This window comes from Lampris incognitus, chromosome 4 (assembly GCF_029633865.1).
Source record: "Lampris incognitus isolate fLamInc1 chromosome 4, fLamInc1.hap2, whole genome shotgun sequence".
Lineage (NCBI taxonomy): Eukaryota > Metazoa > Chordata > Actinopteri > Lampriformes > Lampridae > Lampris > Lampris incognitus.
In genome coordinates, this window is record NC_079214.1 from 13476389 (window position 1) to 13502706 (window position 26318).

A 26318-nucleotide genomic window follows, 5' to 3' on the forward strand; every position below is an offset into this window, starting at 1 on the left:
TTGGGGAAAGTTGGCTACAAGAAAGTGAAAAGAGATGAGTTTTAGGTCTTGATATGAAAATCCTGACTGGGTCTGCCTCTTTAACTGATACAGAAAGAGCATAAACTATAAAATGTCTTACACACATTAAACTTATCATTATACTTTATCTTACTTATCTATACTTATCATTATACTCTTATCTTCATATGTTGTTATCAATACAGCCGATTATGCTCATTATTAGTAGAAAAAACCCCATTATTCATCCTTTTTTTATTGGCATATCTTTACCATTCTGTCTAGCCATATCTCCCACATGGTTCTCTTTCCGAGTATGCAAAGTATGTGTGTGTGCCTGAGAGAATTTAGTCAGCGATGCAAACGTTTTCACAGAGGATGTGCCATTTATAAATTGTAACAATGTGGAATGGTGTTTATGCATCGATAAATAATTTTTTTACATCATTTATGCATCGGATCAATGGCCAATATTCTGAGTGATTGTTTCAATAGCAGTCTGTACATATGCCCGTACTGCACAAACGTTGAAAGCTGATGTTTTTAGGCTACTTTAAAATTTTCAGTGTTAAATTAGCCAAAAGTTTTTTTTCTACCCACTTTAAAACGCCTTCAAACTCATCCAGTTAACAATCGTAGCCTCAAGTGCGCCTTGTGAGAAAGAGGCTGCTGCTCTGAATTAGCTCCAGCAGGGTCCAGCAGTATGAGCCTCCAGTTTTGGGATAATACTCGTGGTATAAAGAGTCTGATAATGCATCCAGCTACCTCAGAAGAAAATGAGAGGTGAGTAAATCAGTTGTTTGTTTTTCAAGGCAGAGAGCAGTAGAAACAACGTTAGGATTCATTTAATTTTTCCAATTTTCCATGTCCCTGATACAACAGCCGATTTTCAGGATAGTTCGGTTGTCTGTGTGTGTGTGTGTGTGTGTGTGTGTGTGTGTGTGTGTGTGTGTGTGTTTCAACTGATTTCATTATACTTATTATTGTGTTCTATTCTTTCTTTGATTCGGCTATGTTTAGAAATAGCGTATTATTGATGGACCAGCTGGGGGATTTTGTGAGTAGGGTGACGGTCCACAAATGAGAGCAGTTAAGTCTGAAAGTATATTTTGACTTGCTTAAGTATCTTTAAGCAAGTCACCATATCTGTGGCAGCTCCACAAGCATTTTTCTAGAGTCGATCTGTGCTCTGACCTTCTCATGGCAGGGGATAATGTCTCCCCAGGGATTAATAAAGTATCATGTTGTTGTTGTTGTTGTTGTTGTTGTTGTTGATACTGACTCACTTTCATGAAAGAGTAACAGCTAGAAATCTTTTGCATGGATTATATGTACACAAGAAGGCTGGCTGAGTGATCCTGTAAATTGTTACTGTTGTAATTAATGTTGTCTGTTTTGACAAATCCCGTTTTTCCAAGAAATAACTACTGCCATGTATTTGACAGACAACTTCTATTCTTGTTGCTGAATAAATTTGGCAACGTTGGAATCATTTCTTAGAGCAGTTAAGCAACCAGGAGCGGCAAGACGTGCAGTATGTGCCAAAGAAAAATAAAAAGTCTAATTTTGAATAACTATAGAAATTATATAGATATGAGATCAAAAGATTTACCACAACAATGATTACAGTAATTTTGTCATAACATTTGTTAGTTTGTATTTTTATCAACTATCTGATAGTTATAGAATGCAAGCAATCAACAAAGTAAACAAAAGAGATGACCCAAATATTGCTATATACCAAGTACTGCTGCTGTTTTGGGTTGACAATATATGAAATGAAAAACGAGAACATTTTCCGCGATGTTCGTTGAAGTGACCGGGAACATGAGCTATGCGGAGAACATATTGGTGTATGACATAGAGCCAGATTAGATGGCACATGAACGACAGGGTGGATGGGGAGCTGGAGCATCCTTTGTTGATTATGTTTATGACTGCTAGGTTGTCTGAGTATAAGGAGCTCTGGAGGTGATTCTTCTGCAAACCATCTTCCGTTGTAGAAAACCCCAAAATCCACAGAAGAAGCAGCATCGGTGTACAGATGGATGTCAGGAGGGTGAGTCAGTTGGTTGTCCTAGAAGAAGGTGATTCCGTTCCAATTGGCAAGAATGTTGAGCCACGGACAGAGTTCGGAACTGTCTGGGAGATGAAAATCAAGAGTGATGGGACGGAAGAAGTGATAGATAGCAAGGGAGAGATATAGGCTCACCCTTGGAGAATGATGCGCAGGGCGAAGTTGAGATGGCCTAGGAGGTAGAGAAGTTGGTGTTTGGTGCAGCATGGGGCAAGGAGGAAATTCGAGATCAGAAGGCTGATTTGGTTGAGCTTTTCAACTGGGAAGGAAACATGAAACAGCTGTTAAGAGTGATTCCGGGGAACTTGAGGGATGTGGATGGGCCCTCTCTTTTTTCTGCAGATAGTGGAACCCCGAGGTCAGAGAAAACGGAAGTCAGAGTGACCAGACCTGAAGTGGGTGGCAATGAAGGAGAGGGAATGATGAGGAAATCATCCAAGAGCTGGATGAGAAATGGAATCCTATTGTTGTTAGACAGGATCCAGTAGAGGACTTCTGACAGGGTGTCAAAGAGTTAAGGGCTACTTGCAATGGAAAGAAGTGAGCCTAAGACTAATAGTAGAAATATGCACCTCACCAGTGGATGCCAAAGAATCGCAAGAAGTCAAGAGTGGATAAGGAGAACTTATAAAGCGCTGGTGATGTCTGCTTTTGAGAGCCGTGACCCTTCCCCAGTGAGTTTGATGAGGGCAATGACATGGTTAACGGTGATGAAGGGAGAAGTCATCACTCGGAATAGAAGGATAGGAGATGAAATAGTTAAGATGATGAATGGGAGGATTAGTTGTAGACAAGGTGAAGTTGATGGTTGCCTGCTGGGCCACAATGGATTGAGAGGGAAGACCGGAGTTAAGTATGGAAGTGACTTGCTGATGCACGGGTTGTGGAGGAAAAGTGGGTACCGGCATCCTGGTGCTGATAGCTCCAGCTGACATGAGCTGCAGGGACTGGTGAAACTGGGAGACTGAAGATCCTGGCATCCTGGTGTCAGCAGCCCCGGCTAAAGCAAGCTGCTGTGGTTGCTGGAAGTGGGCAGCAGGGGGCGTTGCCAAGTGCCCCTGGCTAAAGCCATCTTCTGTGGGTGCTTGGAGTGAACAGCTGAGGGCATTTGCAAACTGGTGCCAGAAGGCCCGGCTGAGGCAGGCTGACGTGAGTGCGGATATGGCGTGACCTCTTTGGTGCATCATGGGCCTACCTTTTTTATCGATGTCATTGGTTACGGGAAAGATGACAGACAGATGGTGCAGATGACGCTGGTTTTGGAGGTATGGGTGCTGGTGAGGCCACTGACGACAAGTGAGAGAAAGCTGAAACTCTTGTTCAGGTTTGATGTGGCTCAATGTTGACAGGAATGGAGTAGGGAGAGGCTGGGTGAAACAGGTGCACCTCATAGGGAGCATATAAGGGCTGCACAAGCTGCAAATATGTGACAATAAATTTGATTGTTGGTTAGGTTAGAAATGGTTTAAGTTTAGGTATTAAATTAGAGATTACGGTAACATTTAGGTGTGATTTTGGTGTGGTTAAGATCAGGGTAAGGACCTGGGATGCAGGTCATTGATCGTAATAATCCACATTAAGTGTAAATTGGCATTAAAAGATGATCTCTGCAGATGTTACCAACTTCATCCTTATTCATCCACATGTTGACAATTAACAAAAGTTTGATAACTATAAATAAGATAAGAATCAGGATCATGTTTATTGGCCATGTAGGTTTGCAATGGCGAGGTGCATATTACTACTATTAGTCTTACATGGAATTTGACTCCGGTTTCGTGGCTCTGTGTATTTAACATAGAATAACAACACTGCAACACATGGACTGACTTATACAGGTGAAATAAGAGGCGATAACGTGCAGTGGCGCAGAGAATATATCAAAGATGCTGAAATAAATGTTAGCAGGTTACATACATACATGTTTGAGGTTGATGGACTATAAATAAGTTGTAAACAAATGATTTGTCTGTGAGACTGGGCTGGAATTGTCCACAGTGAGTAGAGTTTTACCTGCTATTTGAGATTAAGCTGGGTGGATTTTCTTTTCTTCTTATGATTGCTGAGATAGGCTCCAGCATCCCTGCAACCTTGAGGGCAGGAGAAGCGGTTTGGATAATGGATGGACGGATGGTTTGACTATCCTCCTATCTGTCTTTAATTAGTACCAAGACACTTCTACGTTTTCAGCCATATGTAAGTTCAACAGGAGCAAATCCAGGGAGGACCTCCAGTACCTTCCGCACCGGTAGCAACAGAGGATTCAGGCATTCAAGAGTCAATGGGGCGTCTGGGTAGCGTAGCGGTCTAGTCCATTGTCTACCAACACGGGGATCACCGGTTTGAATCCCCATGTTACCTCCGGCTTGATCTGGCATCACTACAGACACAATTGATTGTGTCTGTGGGTGGGAAGCCAGATGCGGGTATGTGTCCTGGTCGCTGGACTAGCGCCTCCTCTGATCGGTCAGGTCGCCTGTTTGGGGGGGATGGGGGAACTTGGGGGAATAGCATGATGCTCCCATGCACTACGTCCCCCTGGCGAAACTCCTCATTGTCAGGTGAAAAGAAGCAGTGGGTGACTCCACATGAATCAGAGGAGGCATGTGGTAGTCTGCAGCCCTCTCTGGATCAGCAGAGGGGGTGTAGCAATGACCGGGACAGCTCAGAAGAGTGGTGTAATTGGCCGGATACAATTGTGGAGCAACAAAAAAAAAAAAGAAAAAAAAAGGGGGGGTAATAATAATTAAAAAAAGATTCAAGAGACGTTATTGCCATTTACACAGGTACAAAACAGTACAGGTACGTTGGAATTCTTGTGCAAAAATCACTGAGTCAGCTTTTAAAAAGAAAAAACGGGCAAAGAAAGGCGATTAAAAGAGCAGCACCCTATTTACACCCTATATAAAAATTCACACTATAAATAAACACACAGTATACACACTATATAAAGATACACACTATGAATTATTGCACAATAAATTATAGCACTATGAATTGAATTATTGTACAAAACAAAACAAACTAATGGACCAATCGACTGGGGAAAAACTCTGTATGACAGAGACATGGGGAGTGAGAGGGGGTGAAGTAGTTGAATACTAATTCCTAGTCCGTAAAGAGTGAGAGTGTTGTGAGGTGTCAAGTGTCCACGGTGTGAATCAGGTGGGGATGTGGCCTTTCCTTCCTGCCTTAATGTCCTTTGCAATCATTCTGACAGTGGTTGGATAAAAGCTGATGTGGAAGCGTGCCTTGTGAGTAGTGATGCTCTCTGGCCTATGGTGTCTCAGGTTGTATTCTGAGTTCTCCAACCTGAACAGAGAGTGAGCTGGGTGGTATCGATCACTGTGGATGCTCTGTGCTTTTCTTCTGCAGCACTGTGTGTAATGTGTCCATTGGCGGGTGGGGGGGGGGTCAGTGCTGATGATTCTCTCAGCAGTTTTGATGACTTGTTGAAGAGATTTCCTCTCAGCCTGAGTGGTAGCTCCAAACTACAAAGTGGTGCCGCTGGTGAGAACACTCTCAATGAGTCCTCTGTTGGCCTGGGTGAGGGGCTGACATCTGAGTCCGACCTTAATCAGCACCCTGATGAAGTAAAGCCACTGCTCCACTGCAGCCCGCTTAATGGTGAGAGGCTGCACAGGGGGTCTCGCCTCCTTAAATCCAGAATTAATTCTTTGGTTTTCCCTGTTACAAACAAGGTTGTTTCCCTCTCCATAGACAATGATTTTGTTTACCTGTTCCCTGCATGATGACTCATCCTCACCCCTGATGAGGCTGAGGATAGTTGTGTCATCTGCATATTTAAAAATGATATTGTTGTTTTGGGTGGAAATACAATCAAAAGTGTACAGGTCATAGAGTTTAGGGCTGAGGCACCAGCCCTGAGGGGTTCCTGTGCCGACTGAGTTCAGCAGAAGCCATTTTATCCCTATTATGAGTGACTATCCTCATGTGTAACGTTATGGGTCATTGACATGGATGTTTTATTAAAGCCCTTCACCAGCTGGTTAGTCAGGGGATGGTTCATGCCAGTGCAAATGGACTTAATGCACAATATTCCCTACAGCTCAGTAAGTGAGTTTGACAGTAATTGTATGGCCCAGTCGGTCAAAATGTGTTTTGGGATTCCAACTTGGGGCAGCTCGATGGCACACTCTCCCCATGCTTGTGTGGGTTTCCCTTGGGTACTTCAGATTCCTGCTACAGTCAAAAGACATGCATGCTAGCTGGAGTGGAGAATCTACATTGCCCATCAGTGTACCCATCATGTCTAAGGCTACGTTCACATTGCAAGCCTTAGTGCTCAAGTCGGATTTATTAATCAGATCCAATTTTTTTGTTTGGTTGTTCACATTATTTTTTAAATGTGGCAAACATCAGATTCCAGTGTGAATTGGTCACAGTCCTAAACTGAATCTCATGTGCAAAAGACGCATGACGGTCACACAAAGCACACTCACTGTAAAATGAACAGGTGATCCAACCATGACCAGTTCGTTGGTTTGAGTCTTTAGCTTCTTTTTACTTGGCTTTAATGCTCTTCATTTTTCTCTGACACTGGAGCCACATTCATCTGTGGCCCCGTTCGGCCATTTGTTTCAATATGCTTTCAAATACAGACCTACGACCCCTCAAGTTTTGCTTGTACAGAAGTATCACCTCAAATATCTATGAGGTCTAACGCCTCACTGTCCCTCCATTGGAGCTGTCTTCTATGCTTGTAATCATGCGACTCCTACCAGTGCAGAATTGTGACAAGCGTCGATCTAGATTGACGTAAAAGTCACATGCATTCCGATATGAAGGTTCAGACTGAGATTACGTTGCAAAAAAAATCAGATCTGTATCGGATTTAGGACCACATATGAAAGTGTGAACATAGTGTGAACACACACATCTAACCCAGATTTGGGTCAGATTTGTGTGTTCACACTGCTTAGAAAAAAATCTGATCTGTGTCACATGTAGACAAAAAAAAAAATCGGATTTGTGTCACTTTTGCCTGCAGTCTGAATGTAGCCTGAGTGAGTGCGTATGCATAGGCCTTATGATGGTCTGGAGACATGTCCAAGGTATTTCCTCGCTATCTGCCATATATGTGCCGAGATCAGGTTTCACCCCTCTGTGACCCTGAATTGGGTTAAGCCGATAATAACAATGGATGGATTCCAATTTGGGAAGTGATGTGAAAAAGGATCTGCCACATTCTGCAAATATGTTGTGCAAAGTCACTGCTTTGGGATGATGTGTAGTGTTCAAAGTGATATCCCCATGGTCAAGCATCTAGTGGTCCATCATAATCCATGCAAATGTTTATAAAGGGGACCAGATTTGATGGAGACGGTGCACAGGCATTTTTTGAGTGGTCGATGGTTTGACTGATTGACGTTTGTTACAGGTGGCAAACTGCCTGCACACATTTACACAAATGCCTGGCCAGTAGATACAAATCAATATCTGCATAGGTGTCCTATCCTGTCAAAGATGACCCTGAGATTGGATTACATTATGTCACCTCGAAAATCATTCCTAGGAGGTTTTTAGCAACCAAAAGCTAGTTATCTCTTCACTTGTTTGAGTGTCATGACTCATTCTGAAGTCTCTCCCTAGTCAAACAAAAATGTATATATTTTTGCCTTGTGTTGGGGTGTCAAAGTTGTTCACTTCGGTTGATCACTTTGACCAACCAGACACCAACTGAGGGGTGTCCTCACGAAAAAAGTCAAGAGGAAAGTTTTCCAAGGGGACTATGGGGGTGGATGGATGTGGGGCTGCTTGAGCTCCTGGTGAAATTGACTCTGTTTTGGTTTCTTTGTCTTGTTTGATCCAACTGTGTGGCTGCATCTGTGATGAGTGTAGTGCAAAGCATACACTTATCACGGCCTGCGCAAATATTCCCTGGTATGTGCGGTTTTTTTAAACCCCGGAAGCCAACCATAGTCATCAAACAATGGTTTATACCTTTGAATCTAATTTCCACTGGGACCATGGGGTAGTTGTTAATGGCCCCAAGCACAGACTGTATAGACACTTATGATGCCTCTACCAGTGTCTCAGGTCTTTGTTGCTTTTGAAGCTTTGTTGAATCACAGCTGGTGTGCAGCCAGAAACCAGAAAAGCCTGTTGAGCACCACATGGTATACATTCAGCAATATGATAAGTTGCAGAATAATGGGGAGAGAGAGCTGATACAGTGGCAACGCACACATCCATGCCCAATACCATATTATGAACAGCTCTTTTGGCAGTTGGACAGCTCAGTGGGTAATAATGCCAGCTTTCCTGCTGGAGATTGGGGGTTCAAACCCCAGTTGGCACAAGTCCCTAGTAAGAATCTGTTGCTTAGACTCCTAATGCTATTAAGGACAGACCTGAATATTCGGATATTTGTTCCTTTGGTAGGTACTCGGTTTCAATTTTACGATTCGGATATTCATATATTTTTTTTATTGTTGCTAAATATAGGCTATCAATAAAGGCAAACTGCAAAATACATTTGTCAGCCCATTCTTGTACAATATTTATACTTTTTAATTGCACTGGTAAAAAGTAGAAATATATACTGTCTCAGCTGCGGCACCTGACATCCCTCTCACTCACAGCAGTGACGTCACGCCTCAGTCACGCTTCAGTTCTCCTTGGCCGTTAAAGGGAAGACAAAGTGCCGAAGACCTCAGCTGTGTAATGACACTTTAAATTGAACGATGACAAGGTAGTGTGCCAGATATGCAATTTGAAACTGGCCTACCATGGTGGTACAACAAGCATGATAAATCACCTGAATGCTGTAAGTAGTAGGCTATTCATATACGGTGTAAAAAAACAAGACTATACTAGCTAGCAAACTTAGCACATGTCTGTTTTCCAGCCGCTGTTATCAAGCTGCTTTTATCCGCCATTTAAACAGCAACGTTACACATGATAAAAACTTGCACTTACTTTGATTGGAAAACAGTTGCAACTGATCTGAATAGCTAAAATAAAACAAAAGGAGTAAATGTGGGAACATCTGGGGCTAAGGCAATTAGTGGCATAAAAAGCCCAATTATTACATATTATAATTTGTCCATAGGTGCATCCCCAGGCATTGAAGCCATCAACATCCTGAACCCCATCCAAAACTACACAGCAGGTCCTACACTTCCATGACGGAGAAAAGAGAGACATAACAGATGCCATAGTAGAGTTCATCGCCATTAACGTAGTCGAAGGCGAAGGCTTCAAAAAATGAAGGAAGAAGATGGAGCCTGACTACACTGTACCCAAACGCTCAAGTATTTCACACGCCTTGTCTCTGAAGCACAGCAATGCGTGAGATCAAATTCTAACTCTAGTTGAAAACTCAACTGTCTTAAGTTTCATACTGGACATTTGGACCTCAGTGAGTATGGAGGCTATTTGGCTGTCACGTCTCACTTTATAACTTGGGAGTGGGAACTCTGTGCCTTCATATTGGAAACCAAAGCAATAGACATGAGCTATACGAGACTCAACACTGCACAACAGCTTGGAGAAGCAGCGGATGCCTTCGCCATTCCAAATTACAAGCAAGTAGCTTTTTATTTATTTTTATTTTAATGTTTGGAAATAAATTGTTTGTTTTTGAAATGTGTGCTGCTGTTATTATAATTGTGCTACCTCGTTCTATTTATTACAGTTTGTTCATTGTCAGAAAAATGTCACAGTATTACACTGTTAAGACTACTGTTATGGTTATCTCATTAAAAATATTGCTATAACAGAAATAAGCCGTGTTTTGTATCTCAATCTCTTGTTGGGCACCTCCAAGAATCACCACCTTAACATGGTGGAGGGGTTTGAATGTCGTGGTGATCCTGGGAGCTGTGTTGTCAGGGGCAATAGCTCCTGGTAGGGTCTCCCAAGGCAAATTGGTCCCAGAGGACGGGCCAGACTAAGAGCGATTCCCAAGAAACCCAATGAATTTACAACAGCAGAGCCACAGCACCTCGCCCGGAAAATGGAAACCGGGTACCCCTCCTGGAGCCAGACCTGGGAAGGGAGCTCACCAGTGAGCGTCTGGTGGGCCCGGTCGGGCCCAGTCCTAAAAAACAACATGGAGTCACCAACTCCCCCCCCCCGTGGACCCACCACCTGCGGGGGTGAGCATTGGGTGGCAGGGTGCAATGCAGGCCGGGCAGCAGGTGAAGGCAGGGACCAGGGTGTGCCAACTTCCGGCATCGCAGACTGGTCCTGGGGACATGGAATGTACTTCTCTGGCAGGGAAGGAGCCTGAGCTGGTATGAGAGGTGGAGCGGTACCAACTAGATATAGTTGGGCTCAACTCCACATGTAGCATGGGCTCTGGTACTAAATTACTGGAGAGGGGCTGTACTCTACTTGTCCAGAGTTAACCAAGGTGACAAGTGCCGCGCGGGTGTAGGGATACTCACAAATCCCCAGTTGAGCACTGCCGTGTTGGAGTTCTCCCCAGAGAATTAGAGGGTCGTCTCTATACGACTGCGAGTCGCTGGGGGGGGGGGGGGGGAAGGCTCTGACTGTTGTGTGTGCTTATGCACTGAATAGCAGTTTGAAGTATCCAGCCTTCTTGGAGTCTCTGGGTGATGTCCTGGATAGGGTTCCACCTGGGGACCCTATAGTTCTGCTGGAGGACTTCAACACTCACGTGGGCAATGACAGAGAAACCTGGAGGGGTGCGATTGGGAGTAATAGCCTCCCGGATCGCAGCCTTGTCATTGGACTTCTGTGCGAGGCATGGATTGGCCATAACAAACACCATGTTTGAATATAAGATAGTTCATAAGTGTACTTGATACCAGAACACCTTAGGCCAAAGATCGATGATAGACGTTGCGGTTGTATCATCGGATCCACGGCCGTATGTTTTGGACACTCGGGTGAAGAAAGGAGCAGAGTTGTCAACTGATCACTACCTGGTGGTGAGCTGGATCAGATGGTGGGGAAGGCTTTCGGACAGACCTGGCAAACCCAAACGTGTAGTGAGGATGAACTGGGAATGTCTGGTGGAGGCCCCTGTCCATGATGTCTTCAACTCCCACCTCTGGAAGAAGTTCTCATGTATCCCGAGGGAGGCTGGGGACATGGAGTCTGAGTGGGCCATGTTCAAAGCCGCTATTGCAGATGAGGCAGGTGGGAGCTGTGGTCTCGGCAGGTCATCGATGCCTGTCGAGGTGGCAACCTAAGAACCCGCTGATGGACCCTGGTTGTGAAGGAAGCCATCAGGCTGAAGGAGGAGGACTTTGAGGCTTGGTTAGCCCAGGGGTCTCCTGAAGCAGCAGGCAGGTACTGGGAAGCCAGAAGGGCTGCGGTTTCAGCGGTCGTGGAAGCAAAAACTTGGGTGTGGGAGGACTTCAGTGAGGCTATGGAGAAGGACTTTCAGTTAGCCTCAAGGAAGCTCTGGCAAACCATACGGTGACTCAGGAAGAGGAAGCAGGTCTTGACTCAGGCTGTGTTAAGCTGGGGAGAGAAACTGCTGACCTGGACTGGAGATGTTGTCGGGCGGTGGAAGAACCCTTTGAGGAGCTCCTGAACCTAGCTAACAAGTCCTTAGTGGAGGAGGTAGAATCTGAAGATTTGGGGGAAGCCTCACCCATATCCCTGGCAAAGGTCTCTCAGGTAGTTAAGAAGCTCCTCGGTGGCAAGGCGCCAGGTGTGGATAAGATTCACCCTGAGACAGTGTTGGGCTGTGTTGGCTGACATGCCTCTTCAGTTTCGCGTGGAAGTCGGGGACAGTACTTGTGGAGTGGCAGACTAGGGTGGTGGTTCCCATATTTAAAAAAGGGGACCGGAGGGTGTGCTCCAATTATCGGGGCATCACACTGCTCAGCCTCCCTGGGAAAGTCTACTCTAGGGTGCTGGAAAGAAGGCTCCGACTGATTGTCGAACCTCGGATCCAGGAGGAACATAGCAGATTCCGTCCTGGCCATGGAACAACGGACCAACTCTTTACCCTTGCAGAAGTGCTGAGGGAGGCAGGTACTGCGGGAGTATGGGGTACCGGTGCAATTGCTACAAGCCACCCAGTACTTGTATAACCAAAGTGAGCGCTGTGTCTGCATTCTCGGCACAAAGTCAAACACATTTTCGGTGGGTGTCGGACTCCGCCAAGGTTGTCCCTTGTCTCCGATTCTGTTTGTGATATTCATGAACAGCATCTCAAGACGCAGCCAATGTGAGGTGTCTGTGAATGTTCTCATTCACAGTGTGAGGTGTGCGTCTGTTTTGGGAACCTCAAAATTGCATCTCTGCTCTTTGCAGATGATGTGGTTTTGTTGGCTTCATCAGAACGTAACCTCCAGTGAGCTCTGGGGCGGTTTGCAGCTGAGTGTGAAATGGCCGGGATGAGAGTCAGCGCCTCCAAGTCTGAGGCCATGGTTCTCTACAGAAAAACGGTGGATTTCTCCCTCCGGGTTGGAGATGAGTTGTTGCCTCAAGTGAAGGAGTTCATCTTGGGTTCTTGATCATGAGTGAGGGTAGGATGGAGCGGGAGATTGACAGGCGGATTGGTGCAGCATCAGCAGTAATGCGGACATTTTACTGGACCATTGTGGTGAAGAGACAGAAGGCAAAGCTCTCAATTTACCAGTCAACCTTCGTTGCAACCCTCAACTATGGTCATGAGCTTTGGGTAGTGACCGAAAGCGTGAGATCGCGGATACAAGTGGATGAAATTAGTTTTCTCCGTAGGATGTCTGGGCTCAGCCTTAGAGATAGGGTGAGGAGCTCGGACATCCCGAGGGAGCTCGGAGTAGAGCCATTGCTCCTTCGCGTTGAAAGGAGCCAGTTGAGATGGTTCGGGCATCTGATTAGGATGCCTCCTGGGCACCTTCCTTTGAGGTTTTCCGGGCATGTCCAACTGGGAGGAGAGCCCGAGGTAGACCCAGAACTCGCTAGAGGGACTACATGTCCAATCTGGCCTGGGAGCGCCTTGGGATCCTCCAGGAGGAGATGGAGGGTGTTGCTGGGGAGAGGGACATCTGGAGTGCCTTACTTAGCTTGCTAGCACCGCGACCCGACCCTGGAGAAGTGGCAGATGAGGAGATGAGACTCTTGTTGGGTTCAGGTTCTAAAACGTTATAAACTTAGGCTAATAGCTGACATAATGTGGAACTGGAGTTGGCCCCGCCCACTGCTCCTAGTGTATCAGAAGGGTTAAATACGGAGGACAAATTTCCTGTCCATGTATGCGAGTACAGAGAAATCAAAATAAAGAAATTATGAATAAATATAAAGCTTATAAATATAAATCTTAAACTTATCAGAGCTAGTCTGCCATTTTGTTTCACAACGCTTTTTCTGGTGTTGTCTCAGATTCGAAGCCCATTATAATGAGCTTTTATGTATAATTTATCCATGATAAGAAAAAATTGTCACAAGCGGTTATGTCACAAAAAGTGCATAGATAGGACCTCGTTCAACCAAATCCCTTGGGATTAAAAACATAGCCTTACAAACATAGCCTTAGAGATACAGCAGCAATCCAACACCACATGCCTCCTCCGATATATGTGGCATTGCCAGCCACTTTTCACCTGACAATGAGGAGTTTCACCAGGGGGACGTAGCACGTGGGAGGATCACGCTATTTCCCCTAGTTCCCCCTCCTCCCCGAACAGATGCCCCAACCGACCAGAGGAGGTGCTAGTGCAGCGACCAGGACACATACCCACATCCGGCTTCCCACCCACAGACACAGCCAATTGTGTCTGTAGGGACACCTAAAAAATTACTATCATTAATTTAACCGAAAGATGCGTGTTGCATTGCTATGCCGTCCATCTCAGCCAACAACGGAGAAATGTTTGGCTGACTCCTTTCCGAGTCATGGATCTAGTCGGCCATTACTTGCAGGATGATAATCAAGCACTACTCAAGTACCACACTTCTAATAATCTCCTCCGAGTTGGAGATCTGCAGGATTTGAGAAGTTACTGCTTGTAGAAGAGACAGCAAGCAATCTTACAGGTAAGCGCCCAGAGTTTACACCAACACATCTGATACCACTAAAACGATGTCCCAGTACTGGCCCTGGCAAAAAAATCCAGCAGAAAATATATTTGAAGAGGTGTGTGTGTGTGTGGTTGGGTTCTGTGTATGTATTTGGACACTTTCTAAATTCAATTTCCTGGAGTGAAAATTGCAATGAAATGCTTGGGACAATCGGTGAAGAATTGGCTTCTGAAAACTGAAAACAATGAAGTGAATAAAATGTGGTTTAACTGAAGCAGATATGACAGGCTAAAGCTGCTAACACTTGATATTATGTCAGTATGTTTGCATCCTCGTGTATGTGTCTGTGCCCCACAAACTTTCGTAAAGCACAGAATGAAATTCCTTGGCTGAAATTGCCTCTAGTGGTTGAAATGGTCTCAAGTGTACATTCAAGTATAAATTAGATTTCCCACAATGCAATGTACCAACAAGCTTTGAGAGAGATGCTCTATCTGTTACCAGCCAAAGCCTCTTAAGACACTTGCCTCCTAGGTCAAAGGCAGAGAGAAAAAGGTCATCTCACAGGAGATAGATAGATAAAACATGCCAGGAAACTATATTACCATGCACAACTTTAACTGCAGCCAAACGGCAAAAAAAAAAGTATATGTGTTTGTTTCCAGAACACACGAAGAATAAAATACAAAAGGGAAATAATAATGGATAAGGCATTGCAATAACACAATCACCAATAGATTGTGAAATAGTAAACAGGTATGCCCTTGGCACACTCAGCAAGAGCAATACAATAATTCATGCCAAAAACTCATCCCAAAAATATTTTGGTTGCATAGTTTATGTAGCTGCAGTTGCAGGGATGAGCACGCACGCCAATAGTTGCATTTGGAAACTGTGCAACACAATAAAAAGCAAAACGTCTGAAAAAGGACAAATTGTGTCAGTTAAGTTTTTAAAGTGGTGGAACAGCAATTTTAGTGTGGCCGTTCTAGGGGTGGGACATGAGCACTGCAACCCCTCGCCTTCGGCCCCCATTCCAGTCTCCACAACATCCACCCATCCATTGTCTTAACTGCTTATCCTGCTCTCAGGGTCGCGGGGATGCTGGAGCCTATTCCAGCAGTCATTGGGCGGCAGGCGGGGAGACACCCTGGACAGGCCGCCAGGCCATCACAGGGCTCACACACACACACACACACACACACACACACACACACACACACACACACACACACACACACACACACACACACACACACACACACACACACACACACATTTATTCCTAGGAACAATTTAGTATCGCCAATTCACCTGACTTACATGTCTTTGAACTGCGGGAGGAAACCGGAGGCCCCGGAGGAAACCCACGCAGACACGGGGAGAACATGCAAACTCCACACAGAGAACGACCCGGGATGACCCACCAAGGTTGGACTACCTCGGGGCTTGAACCCATGACCTTCTTGCTGTGAGGCAACCGCGCTGACCACTGTGCCACCGTCTCCACAACATACCACATCAAAACGAATGCCATGCATTTCTACATTTTCTTTACCGCCATATGCAAATAATGCAATAACGCAAATAATATTGAGTTCAAAACATACATTGTAGCTCTCCTTTGTCCGCTTAACTCCTGGACCCTATTTCCCCATAAACATCCTACATATAATAATCATTACATTTATTATATATATATGGGTATATATAAACCATTCATTGACATAATGGAACTCATTGTTAATGAGTTCGTTGTTAATGAGTTACATTCCTGAGCATCTCCCATCTTTTCTGCCCCCTGCTGAATGCCTGTACCACAAACATGCTAATTTCATTTGACTGCTCACCTGTGCAATGTTAACTTCATCCTCTCATTGAGGTTGATGCCTCCTACGATTACCTATCCTAAAACAAGCAGAATACAGCAGTAATAGGGATGGAGATGCTGTAGAAAAAAAAGCTTCATTTTCTTTAAAAAGATTAAGCTCATGCAAACAAGTTACGTAAATAAACACCTACATAGCATTAATACAGGAGCTATAAAATTGAATGATTGCATTCATACATTGCAAGCTAGCGTTCCGTTTCTTTCCAAAGCAAAGACCTAGCAAGCCCATGTCACTATAATTCCACTTACATGACTACTTGACTTGGAAAAGGAGTGAATCTTCTTCCTTTTCCTTTTGTGCATTTCTTTGTATCTTGCATAAGAAACAGAACAATGAGAACGTTGAACAATGCCAAGCTCATTGGATGTCGCTAGCAAACTAACGCTAGCACATACTGTCAAGCTAGCCAACAGTGGTCTGCTAGAGACTGCTAGCCTACGAATTAGCCTCTTACTGAGACAACAGACATTGTAAACAGAGGATACAAGAGATGTCCTCAAAACAGTCGGGCATTCAAACTTTAAATTGCTATCTAGCTGTGTGAAACTGTCATCTAGCTAAATAATATCAGCTACTGTTAGCTTGCATTACATTTGTTTGCCACCTGGCTTACATTTGGAATGACTGTAGCACAATGACTAGGATGGCCTACTTCATGTTATGTTCAATGACTAATGTTAGCTGACACATCAAGTAACAAGACAAAGTTACAAAAGAAAATCATACATTACTAACTAGTTAAATATTCGTTTCACACCTCTGATCTGTTATTCCCTAATCTGTTCAGCGTCCAGTGACAGAAACCCCGATTCTGAATACACGCACATAAATTGATGACACGATGCCTTGTGGGTTGGTCAAATTGCTTTGATTGGCTGGATGACCGTTCAGTCAATCTAATTTGACCAACAGGTTTTCAAATATGGCGAACTCTCCCAGGTTCGTTTCACCAATAGGTGGGTTTCCATTGCAGTTTTGTGCAAAACAGAAGCAATTTAAAAAAAAAAGTCGTCAAAATACAATTGCGGATGGTCGGTGTTTCCATCGAGTGATGCTATGCGACTTAAGCCGGGGTTTCTCCTCTTGCGATATGGCGACGGATCTCCAAGAGCTAGTAAGTGTTAGCAGGGTGATTTAGTTTGCATGCGTCGCAATTAGCTGTGGTAGTGTTTAATCAAAAGCGACGAGGGCATTTGATGCACGCGACGGTGGAAAGGCAAACCCCGGAAGTGGCCACGTATCTGGGATTTAGGCGAGGTCATTGTCCTTAATTATTTTACACAGGTCCTGCCTTATGTACGAGGGAGCCAGTTCCAGCCAAGAAGCATATAGCTAACCGCTGGTCTTAAACTGGCTGCCGTGATTTAAATGCGAGAAATGTTTCCATTTCATTCATTCATTCGTTCTGTAACCGGTTATTTATCTTGCCCGGTGCGGGATTCGATACGGGGTGTACTGCACCACAAGGCGACATCACTAACCGCTCGGCTAAAGGGTCAGACTCGTTAACTAAGGGCTAACGTGTCTTATTAGTAGTTTACAGTTGTCACCCTCCCCGGAAGCGCGCCCTCGCGCTTTGTTCTTCCCGCGCTCCGAAGAGACTTCTGAGGATCTGCACACGTCCGGATCCAACCGCTGCCAGCAATGTAACCGGTTATTTTCTTGCCCGGTGCGGGATTCGATACGGGGTGTACTGCACCACAAAGCGACATCACTAACCGCTCGGCTAAAGGGTCAGACTCGTTAGCTAGGGACTAACGTGTCTTATTAGTAGTCATGTGAGCGTATAGTTTTTGAAATATTTGAGCCCCCCCCCCCCCCGAAATTCACGTCCATTACTCTTTTTTTCGCAATTTCAAATTGCGCATTTAGCAGGTTCATGGAAAGCCACATAAAGACTAACTCAAGAAAAGGGTCTGACCCTTTAGCCGAGCGGTTAATGATGTCGCCTTGTGGTGCAGTACACCTCGTATCGAATCCCGCACCGGGCAAAAAAATAACCGGTTACACTACTATTGAATTCCCGTTTTCGCTTGAGTAGTTGATGTTACGTCACATCCTAGTTGGACACTTGACGTTGACGTTTTAAAATAGATTCTTTTGCAGCGGTTCAACAGCGTCGAAGTTAGCTGGTCTGAATCAGAAACACCCGACATCTTTGATCAAAAGACTGATTTGTTGGAGCAAGGGTAAAGGTGAGAGAGGACGTTTTAACTTGCATCTCTGTCGATGGCGTTTCTAGGAAATACTACCTCGAACGAAACCACATGGACAATACCAAGTGGTAGAATACGAGGGAGAGGCTAAGAGAGAATAGTGGCTGGGGTGCAGAAAAATGTATTCATGTCTCAAATTTTCTTACTGATGAGGATTATAGTGTTGATAAAAAGAGCAACTTCTTACATCAAGATATATTTTTAGATGCACTCAGACTGGGTATTTATGACAAAGGTGTCCGGCCAATTTACAAGTGAGTTTGGGAGAATCCTGACCATGCATGTTATACTTCAATACTGATAAATACAAAAGCATTGCTGGACAAGTTTATGAATTTAGATTTGTGACCACCACGTTAACTAACCCATTATGAATAATAATAAAAAAAAAATTTAATAGAAGAGAAAAAAAGCCAAAGAGGAGGCCTGTTAATAAAAGGTGATAACAGCAGAGGCAAGGTGTATGAGACTGCTCTGACTGTAATTTAGACAGACTGTAGACAGCTTCAGGGAGCTGTGATCTTATTGAAGCCACTGTGACAGCCCAATATCACCTCTTCTCTGACATGAGTTATTGCACTGTTGGGGGAAAAAGGATGAGGAAAAACCTAGTTGACAGTCTCAGAAACAATGAGTAGTTGTATATACCCTCATCCTGAATAATCTTCACTCTTGTTGTGTCTCTCTGTGGTTAACAAATTGCTGTAACATGTGCTGGTGTCTTTGAACTTCTACAGGGTATTATCTCTTGTCACTGTTAATTAATTACATGGCTGGCAAAGGGCCAGCCATGCTCATTGGCCCTGCGACCTTCCAGACGGACATCATTTTGTGCTAGATACCCCCTCTACCATCTCTATTCATTTATGTCTTGATATTCGGTCCTACCAGTAGTGCTAAAAACAGTTACGCAAAGGTCGAAGGTTGTGGATTACAGTACGTTAAGCTTGTTTAGCCTTCAGTTAGCGGCGCTGCAGTGAAGGACAGGTTGAGACATCGCTGTGTTCGCCTGAAAGTTGTGCTGCAGCGTATGGGAGCTTGTAAAGCACCGCAAGGTCAAATGTTGCCTGCTGCCATGTCCTTGTGTCAAGGGCTTGAAATATGGCTGTTTTTTCCATGCCAACATTTTTGTTCTTATTGATCGTATTTCAACTCGCCAACCTGCACTTTGAGTGATAAATATATAATTTAGCATTTAGCATTTATATTGACTAGGTGATAGATAAGGGTGTCAGTTGTGTGTCCATCACTCTGTGACCAGCAGCATTACAATGAGGCCAATGAATACAGACCAGTGATGAGCAGCCTACTAATCTCTAGGTTTGGGACTGGAATGAATATTGGGGCCCAGGATATGACATTGCGGATTACAGAGTCGTTAAGTGGAATTCTATAGATCAATTAATGGGAAATTTTGCTGTTTGTAATGGGCACATCCAGGAAGTACTCATGGTCTATATTGTCTATTAAAATTTGAATCGCTTTTGGGTAATTCATATTTACAGAGAAAATGGTCTTTCTCTGGTCGGAGAGCCTGTCCCACAGTTGGTGAATGTACCAGACCTCTTGACATGCTGCTACAGCCGTAATGTTTCTAATACGCCCGCACAATCTCTCGAAAAACGAAGTAGCGTACAACTTGAATAAACAAAATATTCCTTACCCATGGCTTGCTCCCGTTCATCGTTACTGATTATTTATCTAATGACAAAACTGATGGAAACACAGGGATTCATTTTCTCTTGCATTACAGGACAGTTTATACACTGAAGGCTCTTAGCGGCCCCCCGTGGCTGTCTGTATGGACGCCACAGCGACAGCCGCCAACTCTCTCGGTTGGATTTCTTTGGTGCTGTATTGTAGTTCATTCAAGTATGGGCTGGATTCTTCTGGAAAAAATCATCAAATTCATTCAGAAGGTTTTCAATGATGGGCGACACGGTGGCGCAGTGGTTAGCGCAGTTGCCTCACAGCAAGAAGGGTCTGGGTTCAAGCCTCGGGGTAGTCCAACCTTGGGGGTCGTCCTCTGTGTGGAGTTTGCATGTTCTCCCCGTGTCTGTGTGGGTTTCCTCCGGGGGCTCCGGTTTCCTCCCACAGTCCACAGACATCAGGTGACTCGGCCGTACTAAATTGTCCCTAGGTCTGAATGTGTGTGTGACCCTGTGATGGCCTGGCAGCCTGTCCAGGGTGTCTCCCCGCCTGCCGCCCAATGACTACTGGGATAGGTTCCAGCATCCCAATTCATACCCCAATTTGGCTAAGCGGCTTGGATGATGGATGGATGGGTGGATGATTGGGTGGATGGATGTATTGTAGTTCATACAAGTATGGGCTAGATTCTTCTGAAAAATCATCAGAGTCATTCAGAAGGTTTTCAGTGGAGACACGCCAAGTTCGTTTTGCTGCCCAAATGATTTCAGGTACAACAGCCGAGTGCATTGCTGTAAATAAGGCTGCTGTGCCTTGCCAAGAGACACAAAATACACTCCCCGTTGATGGAGAGTCAGAATCAAAACTGAACTCTCCATTTCTCAGCAGTAGCTCTTCCACCACACAGCGACGTCAGCACCGTGTCACTGGACCGTGGAAGTAAGCGGGGTCTCTACAGCGGGCCATGGCACTACGGAAAACACTGGAAAACCTGCCGGAAGCTGGAAGCTACAGACGTGTCAGACAAAACCCAGTGACTGATGAACAGAGGGGGACAACCCGGCTTCAGAAAGTCAAAGTCCTGCCACGTATTTGTTCCACCCGTGCACTACACCAGCTGAATTTAATTAGCACAACTCTTCAGCCAGGTAATCACCGTGAAATCACCTTGTTAAGTGAACGGCTAGAACAAATGCGTGGTGGGACTTTCTGAAGCCGGGCTGTCCACCTCTGCTAATATATGCATCGAATGCGGCCTGAATAGGTACCTGTTTGTAGTTATTCAACCAATCAGCAAGGAATTTTGTCAGACGTTGCACACCTTGCATAATTAAGTGCTGCGAGATGATTGGTCGAGTAAGTACAAGCAGGGCTGCCTATGCAGGGTTACAATGAAAATCTGCAGGATAGGGGGTCCTTGAGGACTGGGTTGAGAAACACTTCTTTAAATCACCTTGGGTCGAATAAAGTAAATTCACATCTGTTGATTGAAAAAATATATTATAATGCATATAATATACACATAGATGCTAAGCAAAGTCGTTTTTGGAAATTGTTATTTTTTGTTTTTATTGTTTTTTTATTGAGTCATTCTGAGATAGATATTGAGAATGACATACTCTGATGTGTGGAAAAACTAAGTTTGTTATTTAGGTTAATTAACTGAGCATTAGAGAGGGGGCAGGAAGTTATAAGTAGTAACTTCCTCCTGCTGCTTTCAGAGCATGTAATATTTGCTGGATTCTCTATTGAGTATCGTATTCTTTGTGCTGAATTCTTTTGGTTTTATTTTTATATAATTTTTTTTTGTTTTATTCATGCTCGGTCACTTTTTTCTTCTATTTGAATGTTCGAGATAAAGACCCTTTATTTGGTTTGGTTTGATCTGAAAGTCCACACCACGGCTGAAGACTACAGCCACGTCGGGGGTAATCCGTGACGAGGCGTTACAAACCAGCGTGGGTGTGGAGGAGCTGTGGTAAATGGCACCGGTCATGGCACCGGTCATGGCACTGGGCAACGCTGCCAAAGGGTGCATTGAAATCTTGCCAAAGCTATCTCAGTTTCAACTCCTCCGTCTTCCCTTAAGGACATTAACTTTTGGAAAAACATATAAATATGCATGCTGGTATGCTTCCTTTCAGCCGGTGAGCCGAAGAAATAATTCTCAAAAGTCTGTTTCACTTAGAGTTGAGGGCTTTTTGTAGCCTCGAGGATTGCAGTAACACTTGAACAATAAATCACACTCGAGGTTTAATCTTTAAATACCCATCTAATTCAAATCAAGACATCATTATTTAATATTAAGTGGTTTTGCGTGCCAGAGAACTAACTAGAGGTCAGGTTTCATTCTGACATTATTTTCTGACCTCCAGACAACATCTTAATTTGTCTGAAATCAAAGCAGTGTAATGGATGTTTATTCCTCTATGATGACGCATCATATTTCAGTTTATTCTGCAATATCCACCTCCAGTGGGTGGTTCTTTTCCCCTCCCTAATTGTATCCGGCCAATTACCCCACTCTTCCGAGCCGCCCCGATCGCTGCTCCACCCCCTCTGCTGATCCGGGGAGGGCTGCAGACTACCACATGCCTCCTCCCATACATGTAGAGTCACCACAGCCGCCTCTTTTCCTCTGACAGTTAGGAGTTTCGCCAGGGGGACGTCGAGGGAGGATCACGCCACCCCCCCGCCCCCCGGAACAGGCGTCCCGACCTACCAGAGGGGGCGCTACTGCAGCGACCAGGACACATACCCGCATCTGGCTTTAAACCCGCAGACACGGCCAATTGTCGGTAGGGACGCCCGACCAAGCCGGAGGTAACACGGGGATTCGAACCGGCGATCCTGTACATATACACAGAATTAGTAGGGAGGGGAGAGAGTTAAGACCCCCGACTGTGAAATCACACGCCATCTTTGACTAATCCGTCTCTGGCTCTTTCTTCTCCAACTCACTGGCAAAGCGAAACGCTGCTCGTTCCTCTATTCCCGAAACACGGGCCCTCACTGGCCCCATAGCAGTAATTTTAGACTTCGATGCGGGCTGAGCCTGTGCCAGAGAGGCTGCCCCAGCTAATTCAAGGTTACCCTAGTTTGTTTTTTTAATGTCTTATTTTGGGGAGCGAAGGCACGCCTGCGCTCAGGCGCTGTGCCACGTTGGATAAAAGTGAGATTTTTATTTATTTATTTATTTATTTAACCCTAATGAGTAACTCTTTTCGGTTAATGTTGCAAACGTCTGTGGCGATATCCTCTCTATTATTTCAATTTCCATAACTTTCATAAGGTAACCCTAGTTTTGCTAACGCTGTCAATAATACAAGAAGTGTTCGAAGTGTCCTTTTTATTACAGCTGTGTGTGTGATGTATGACACACTAATACTGTTCTAAAAACTCTTTAAGTAGATAACTGGAAAGTGCACACGGCAGACTTAAGACAGTGACGTAGTATATCTATTATTACACTGTAACAACCTAGCTATCCCGAGTAGAGCGGCGTACCAAGAGGACGCGCTGGTGGCGATTCTGCCTTATAGACTCTTCAGGAACAACCAATAGCTGACCTCCACCTCATTCAGCACCAATCACATTTGAATGTGCACATTCATAACCAACCAACCCGCACTGGTTAATATTCTGCGTTGGGAACACCACAGTGTGCAAGCAGTAAGCCCAAACTGCTGGAACCCGCGGACTCTTGGTCGAACCCCTCCTCTGTTTGTGGCGGCAGATCTAGCATTGCGGGCCGATGATGTCCTATCATGTACCCGATGCACGTGGCGAGTAAACGCCGCTCTGTAAAACCAGGGTCCTCGCAGATTTGGGTTGTGGCCATGCAGGCTGTCGCGTGACATGTTGTGTGAGTGCTGAGGCGATGTCAGATGCCTCCCATAGTCATGCTGTATCACAGAGATGAAGGCGCGTCCACATGATGTGTTTGGACAGCTTCAGTGTTGCTAACCATGCCAGGGCACATCGCTCCCGAATAGAGAGCATGGTTGGAAGAGACCTTTCTGAGGTCCCGCGTCCGCAGAGAGCCATGCTAGTGGTTTCGAGGGACAGCTCACTGTTTTACACTAACACTTGCCGTTGGCCAGTGCAGATTTCCTGGTCTCAATCCAACGAAGCCGCCCCTCCAAAGCCCACGATTAAAAAGATATGTGCGGATGTTGTGACGTCATCGGAATTTCGAATAATATTCTTTTCACTCAGCCTCACCCAGTCAGAGCTAGCGCAGCAAAAAAAAAAAAAAATCCATATGGATATTTATTTCCACACTTGGAGGCGTGATTGATGTGTCTGACTCATCATGCATTAAATACTCGTTTATTATCCATGATCTGAAGCGTGCTTGAACATTAAAATGACCCTGCAAGTTTCACAGGATTAAAAACGATTGCGTGCCTTGGCCCACAACAGCATGCCACGTCCTGGGCTGCAACAGCAGTGTGTTATAAAGATAATTTATGCGGCCAAAAAAAATAAAATAATAATAATAATAATCCACGGTTAGATCTTGAAGCCACGCAGCTGATATTTACACTGATTTTCATATTCATATTTTTTGATTTTTGCAGTGCCCAGTTAAAGTGAAGCACACCTACATCACTTGGTGCTCTCCCACCGGGTCGCATTAAAACCAAGTTTGATTGCTTTATAACTGATTTTTCGAGCCCCCCGTTTTTTTCTTCTTCTTCCATTTAATGATTGATAGTGGCCTCTGGCACTTGCAAAGCCATGAGCGTTGGATAAACTTCACCCACAACTTTTCCAAATCGATCCCCCCCCCCCCCTCCTCACTTCCTCGAGATCACACCATTAGATTTGCCTGGTTAGGTGACACCTACATGTCTGATGGGTGATGGATGTTTTATATATAAAGAGCAAATGAAAATCCCCCCTCTTCAATACACCTACCCGTCATACACACACACACACACACACACACACACACACACACACACACACACAACTCTGACGCTGCTCCTATCATCTTCTATCAGAGAGGCAAGATAACCTCAGAGCCAATGACAAACTTTGACAAATGACTTGTCTCCAAGCACCTGTGAGAAGATGGAACTGACAGACTCCTTCACCTTTTCTCTTTCTCCAAGCCTTGGGCTGTACTGGGCAGGCATAAGTGATATACTGTAGGACATGGCTGGGTGTAAGTCATGCTCCTTCCGTTTCCTCCAGATTGTGAGGGTCTCCATCCGTCATTGTCAGTCACTCTCTCTCTCTCTCTCTCTCTCTCTCGCCCTTTCTCTTCGTCCCTGTCCTATGAGCTTGTTCTCTTCACTCATTCACTCAAAGGTCATTTCAGTCTTCCATCCCACATGTCTCCTCCTCACGCCACTGGAGCAGCCTGTAGATATCTACACAGCGCTGCACAGATGGGTGGTAATCTGGCTTGGGGTCATTATGAATCCTTGCCAGGGTCCTGACCACCGGCCACCCTTCCCTTCTGTCCGTCCCCACCATCTAGCACATGGCCCGAAATGAGACATCCATCCAAATTTCCAGAGATTTGGCTCCCTCTTATCGCTCAGCTGTTTTGTCAGGAGTATATTTAAATTTATATATATATAATTCAGTGATTCAAGTAAATTATTTATGTACTGTATATATATATAAACATAAAACGTGTGTATATTGCACACACACACACACAGACACACACAGACACACACACTGGTACCAGTTGCATTGATTAACAGCATTGTGACTCTTCCAACAGTGATCTCTAACAATGTGGCTCCTCTTCCTCGTCTCCTCTGTCTTCACAGTTGAGCCGCTTTTCATGATCTCAGCAGCATTCATGCATCATTCACGCTTGGACGTCCGCTTGTCTCTCTCACTCATTCTTTATTACATCCGCGTCTCCCCACCAACCTGAGTCTCTGTTTAATGTAGTCACCTGACAGCCTCCCATAGTGCCCCCCCCACCCACCCACAAATGTTCATCACCGAGTGACACCGTTGACCTTCATCGGATGCTGTTTCCATTAGTTTGACAAATCTGGCGTGTCATGGCAGCTTTGTTGACATGCACGCGTAGAATCGCCTCCGAATGGATGGCTCTTAATGAAAAGGTCTCGGGGAGCGAAGGTGTAAATTGTTTGTGTGAAGGGGCGAAGCGTTTTGACTGCAGAAAGAAATAACAGAGCTCAAAAGAAAGATGATCCTTTGCATGACGTGTATTCGCGTATGTTTGTGTGTGTGTATTTAAGAGTGTCAGCGCGTGGGTATGTGCCCACATGCGAGAGTGTTCGCTTGACTGCATGTGCACGGGGGCACCCATCGGGAAGGGCAAGTTTTCGGAGGCCCGGCCGCTAGGGGGCGCCAACGGAGCCCAGCGATAATCACGTTTATCCTACATATAAGCCATGATGATGACAGTAGTTTCCATTGAGTGTGAAGTGGCTAAACAAACGGCACGTTAAAGACGTTATGCAGGAATTTACATCCAGTAAGACAAGGGCGATGGCTCGTCGAGAGACGACGGCGACGCCATAAGGTAAGCAA